The sequence below is a fragment of the Dipteris shenzhenensis genome, chromosome 32, assembly GCF_047967505.1.
Source record: "Dipteris shenzhenensis isolate YYH24624 ecotype China chromosome 32, Dip_SZ_1.0, whole genome shotgun sequence".
NCBI classification, from domain to species: Eukaryota; Viridiplantae; Streptophyta; class Polypodiopsida; order Gleicheniales; family Dipteridaceae; genus Dipteris; species Dipteris shenzhenensis.
Genome location: NC_141627.1, coordinates 27,261,325 through 27,267,474, shown reverse-complemented (window position 1 = coordinate 27,267,474; position 6,150 = coordinate 27,261,325).

Here is a 6,150-nt window from a genome sequence, read left to right as displayed (position 1 = left end):
TCTACTTGTTTGCTATGTGGGATTGCTAGTGGACATCGTAGTGCAGTTCATTGCAAAAGGTTTGGGCTAGAGGTAACTTTGCTCAAGGTCACCTATGAACAATTGCAGTTGCGAGTGAGCCTAGCTAGGGTCACCATTCAAAGTCTTGGGGCATCTGAAGCATGTGTTATTGCTTGTTTTTGTCCCTTGTCTTCTTTGTGTGGGTCTCATTGAGTTGTTGTAGGGCAGCGTGGTGTTGTAATGCCAAGATGAGAATGTTTGAAATGGGGTGCCTTTTACTTGGCCCCCATTGTCCTTGTGTTGGTATGCTGTGTATGGAGATCAGGCCTAGTATCGCATGTTCAACGATGGCCACGAAGTGGCTTCTCTAGTGTAGAATAAGGTCATGATCTGCTATTGATATGGCATATATGGAGATTTGTATGTGGGGGTGTGTGGATTTGTATGTGTGAGAGCATACTTTTATACTATGGTCTACACCCATTGTTGGGCGTTGATGATGTTAGTGGGGATGTCATAGTAGCTAGTCCTTGCTATGCGTGATGGAGTTTATGGTTTTTAATCTTATGACTCTCTGAGATTGAAACTGCACTATGTTGTGTTTTTAGAGGATGAGTTTGGGAATGTTCCTAGATTCATCTAGGTATATGCTTCTGTCGTATTAGTGGACATGCAAATTTGACCTTGTGAAATTTTCATCCAAGTTGCAGCCTACTGGTATTGCGATAATTCTTTCTATCTTAAATGGTGCGTTGCCCTATGAACTAGATTTAGATTTAGATTTAGATGCTCGTTTGGGAGAGACTAAAATGAAATCGTTTAGACTTCACAAGCAGTTGTAGCTTGAATGAAGAGATTTAGACTACTTTTTGATTAGCCTTCTCCTTTAGTGCTAGCCTTCGTCATGGTTGAGTTTGCCTTTCACCTCCGGAGTGCCAACAGAAACTCAGTATGAAGACTTTGTATAAATGGATGCTCAAGTATGTGTGGGTGTGTGGATGTGTGAGAGCATACTCTTATACTATGGTCTACACCCACTGTTGGGCGCTAATGACGTCAGTGGGGTGTCATAGTAGCTAGTCCCTGCTATGCGTGATGGAGTTTATGGTTTTCAATCTTATGAGTGACTCTCGTGAGATTGAAACTGCACTATGTTGTGTTTTTAGAGGATGAGTTTGGAAATGTTCCTGGATTCATCTAGGTATATATGGAGATTTGGCTCAGTGTTGTGTTTGATGATGGTCTCTAAGTGGCTTGTGTAAAAACTATTCTTTATGCTCTTGACCTTGGGCTGATCACATAAGTACACATTTAAGGTGCATGGTCACAAAGAGGATGGTGCCCATCACTAATTTGGATGGTCAACGAGGCTCTAGTTTCTCTCTCTCAGAAAGACTTTGGTATCTGGGGGGAATTACCACTAGCTCTTGAGTAGTTATCACAAACATTGCTAATTGATGAATCCATTAGGAAATGTTCTTTGCAATACACCATCTTGGTGGCATGTGGTCGTGTCAGGAATGTTTAGTATGTGGGGAGATGGTCAATAGACATGCCTTGAGAGGGGGAAGGGAGGTGATAATGACGATGGTTGTGTAATGTTCACTAGAAACTGAATGCTGTCTATGGGATACACATTAGCAAATGTGATGAGTGATGCGAAAGACATCATAGTGGTTATTGCTAATGACGGTAGATTAAGGAATTGTTTTCTAGTCTCCATGAGTTGGGCGATGTATGTGCTTTAAGCATTTGCATGAGGAATTTAGGATGTGGAGGAATCCTCCTCGAAGAGTGGTGTATGCTAGTTACTCTAGAAACGCATGTGCTCAATCTCCTCTGATGTACACTAGTCGCGTTGATGATGTGCCTCTATTCCAAGCGTTTGTCACGTATCTCACTCCCTTTACGTAACAATAGATCTCGAGTCATTTAAGAAAGCAAGAAAGAACATAACAAGAGACATTCTTCCATTTTATATCAACACCAAACTTGAGATTCTACCCTCACTAAAGAGACAAGAACGCAAATCCTCTAAGAAGGCGAAGCCCGTTGCTTTATTATACAAACGAGAGTAGACATTCTGCAACCCCTCGCGGATTTTAGAAGAAAACCTAAAACGATCTTCTTATGGTAAGTTGTAATAGACTTATTTTAATCTTATAATGCAAGCCATGATATAATTCTCTTGCGGCATGTGAATTTTTCTCACCCACGTGATTCTTAACAGGCGTGCTTGCTTGTCACCTACTTGTGTGACCTTTTATCCCTCCTTTAATTTGATAAACCATAGGGGTTTTCATCGTTCTCGAACTTAATCAAACAAGGGTGCACTTGAGGAGTGTTATATCTTGCTTGTTGACGTCACATTTTCCTCAGCTAGTAGAGACCTGTGCTCACACGGTGTTAGTTCAAGTGGTGTTTGAATCGACAATTGTGGTTAGCCTTCTTGGTTAACTCCTTTGTCAAACAAGGTGGCTAACATGGCTGCAAGTTTCTTCAAACTGGGAAGATGAATCTAGTTGTTTTCGACTAGAATTTTCTTGGCCACCAATTATGCCATCAAATCGGCCAAAGGAATACCACTCTATTATGCTATGATTGTTTTGAGTTGCGTGAATAACTCCCTTGATGTGTCCTATGAAGCCAAGTCCTAAACACTGGAATGCCTTCTAAGGCTTATTTGGTTAGAGTGGCATGCTCATAGGTGACCTGTGATGCCTTGCAAAACCTTCTTGCATCTTTGAACAAGGTTATCCACCATAGACCAACCTCACAAACCAGCCTACATTACCTTCAAAGTAGCTATCTTGTACCCAAAGTTTGTTGTGCCTTTTGAGCTTCCTCAAGTACCAAGCGACTTTCATGTGACTGTCCCCTCATTGTGAGTCATGTCTCTTGTTCCCTTGTGGTCTTCTCTGAGCATGAGGTCTTCTTCCTTGTCTTTTTTTATATTGCTCACAAGTTGTTGGGATACTTTAGAGTCTTTTTGCAGTTTGTCTTCTTAGAACTTGTCCTTGCCAAGCTTTGCTTCTACTATTAGTTTTGCCCACAAAAGCATCAAAAGTTTGTAGGGGTACAACACCGCCTCCAAGTTCTCTCTCCTTGGGCCTTCTCATGCTTCTTTTGAGTTTATATAGGTTGTGTCTTGGTCCATCACTTGCCCTTGCTAGTCCTCCTACTCTAAAGTACCGCATAATTTTCAACTTCACATATTGCAACTTCATGATTGACCATGATTGTTCAAACATATCCAAGAAGCCAACAAGTCGAGCAAACTATCACTTGTATTAATAGCGAATGCACAAGGTGATCCATAAAAACGTAAGTCAATGCAACGAGATTTAAGCTTTGCTTGTAATAACTTGAACCTGTAAAGATAATAAATAGATAGGATAGGATAGGCATAGCCAAAACATTCTCTAGATTTGGACGTACTTGCAAAATCTTGCTCATGAGACAAGATTACTCGCTATGGGTTCTATAAAAAAAGGATGAGAACTCTCTAACTAGATTCCCAATTTCACATCAAAACCTTAGGTTTTGATATCAAGTGTGTTTTGAGATGAGAGAGAGAGAGAGAGAGAGAGAGAGAGAGAGAGAGAGAGAGAGAGAGAGAGAGATTGCACACTAGTGTGCTGCAAGGAGGTGATTTAGTAATTGTTTATTCTAACTTTAGATTTGAGTTCAGTCTTTCCCAAAATGATGTTTGGGACAAGACACATATATTTGAACTCAAAATCCTAGAGAGAAGACAAAGTCTAGAAAGAGAGTAATCTCTTGTGCATACAGAGGTGATTCAATAAGTACTTATTCAAACCTCCACTTTGAGTTTGTCTATTTCAAGATGATCTTTGGGACAAGATAGAGATCAATGCCCTAGAGAGAGAAAATGTTTCCATAGAGAGTATCTAGGACTTGCATCAGATATCTTGCAAAAGGGAAGCGATAGTGAGATAAGATCCCCCCCCTTAGCATTTTTTTCCATAAATATCTTTGAAAACAGAGCATTTTAAAAATATTTTAGTAAAATCACATGAATCTCATATGTTGTATGCTAATGAGTTCAAAACATGCCAGCTTGCATCTTGAGTCTAAACAACCCTAAAGCTACATTTTCATTCATCCAAATTCAATGTATGGTCACTAGTTTACCTAATTCATGCCATGATGTTATCGAAGCAAAAATGAGCACTTGCGTTAGGGGAGAAATGGGGTCTCAAAAGTGCCTCCAATTAGTGTTTCCTAATTTCAAGGGATTAGGGAGGGATTTGAGGTGTACCAATGAGAGTGCTCCAAGGTGTCGAACAATGGTGTGTTGAGGTGGAGGGTGGGCGGGCCTGCAGCCCCTATTGGTTGTTTCCCTTACAATAGGGACGACCCAAACCATCCCCCCCTTAACCCTCCCCTTAACCCATGCTTAACCCTCCTCCCATGTGCACCTTCCCCAAATCAGCATTCAAGAGGAGGTGGGCCCCAAATGGCATTCAAGAGGAGGTGGGCCCTCTTGGGCGAGTTTTGATTCCCCCCCTCTCTCTAGGTGGTTTGCCCTCTTTCTCTAGTCCACTGTTCTGGTTTAGCCTATTTCTCTCTCCATTTTTTGAATATGGGGTTCCCTCTCTTGCAACTGCCCTCTACCCCTGTTTCTCTACCCTCTTTTTCTCTGGCCCCTCCTCCTCTGGTCATTTTGGCTACTCTGTGTGTGTGTGTGTAGCTCCTCTTTCCTACCCCCCCCTCTCTCTCCCTCCAAGCTACACCGCCCTGTGTAGGAGTCCCAATCCTACCGTTGTGACTTCTGCAAGTATGGTGAGGAACAAGGCTACAAGACCATGCAATGTCATGACCTCTCGTGTCTTCCACAATGCATTGGATGAGTGATCCCTTGCACCTACAGTTTGAATGATTGGATAGTCATGAAAGGATTGGCCAAAGGTCCACATAAGCTTCGCAAGAGCAAGAGAGGTGATATTTTGCATGAGTGGAAGGGCCACATCTTGAAGTTCAAGTTTGGGAAGAAAGGATGGCTTGCAAAGGTGCAACACATCTACAAGGGGAAAGTATACGGCTACCTCCATCATTAAATCAATCTAGGATGATACCATCACACTGTTAGTGTTTCTATCTATGTACCTTTTTCACCTGTAAGTGTAATGAGTCCATTTGGAAATTTTGTGTTTGGTTTATAAGAGCTCGTATTCATGGTAAATGTTTTTCCTTTGAACTTTGAGGAGTGGAAACTAGTTGAGCCATTTATAAGCAAGTTCATTGTGATTCATGATGATTTAGGTAAGCAAATGCATTTTGGAGAGAATTCAGCCTCCTTGCGAAAGAAGAATGTGTATTGGTATAATGCAACATACATCACTCCAATGATATAATCAAGCTATGGCTGTCTGCAAAGCATTGCACCACCACAACTTCAAGACATGGATTACAGCATGGTGGACTTGACATTGCAATCACATAAAGACAAGATTGCAAAGGATGTGGACATGGCCATGAAGTTCACATATGGATCCAAATGGGCAAGGCTATCTTGGTTTATGCTTTTGCACATTTTTGCTTCTTGTTTTTCAGAAAATACATATGCATAGAGCAAAAACTATGTGGCTTTGCAAGCGCGTAGTTGAAAATGGTCTTGGAGATTTGCTTAGGACGAATTGGAGAACCAGGTTAGGTGAATAAAATGGTGACGTGTCTCAATATCATGCATATAAGGACAATGTGTTTATTAGATACCATATATCACGCCAAATGTTGTATTTAGCTTTTCAGTACAAGCATTGGAAGAAAACAAGTGGCTAGTGGCTTTCACTTGACTCTAATGATGAAGACAATACAGGGGTAAGTTTGTCTATTGATGTTGATCAAAGAGATGTCAAGAATGTGACTGTCACATCGTAATAGACTCTAAGGGATGTACGAGAACGCCTATTGGTCATGGAGGATGGCATGTTAGAGCCTTCAACTTTACCTTAAATGGTGTAAAGATCAGCCACGTGTAGAGAAGTTCATGCATAGTACCAATTTCATTCCTCCTTCAACTTTGAAGATAGTTAACAATGTGTTTGTCTAGTTCAACATTAAATTTTTTGCCATGTCCTAGTTCTTGTTTCAAGAAATTAGGACTTGTTTCAAGAAATTAGGAAA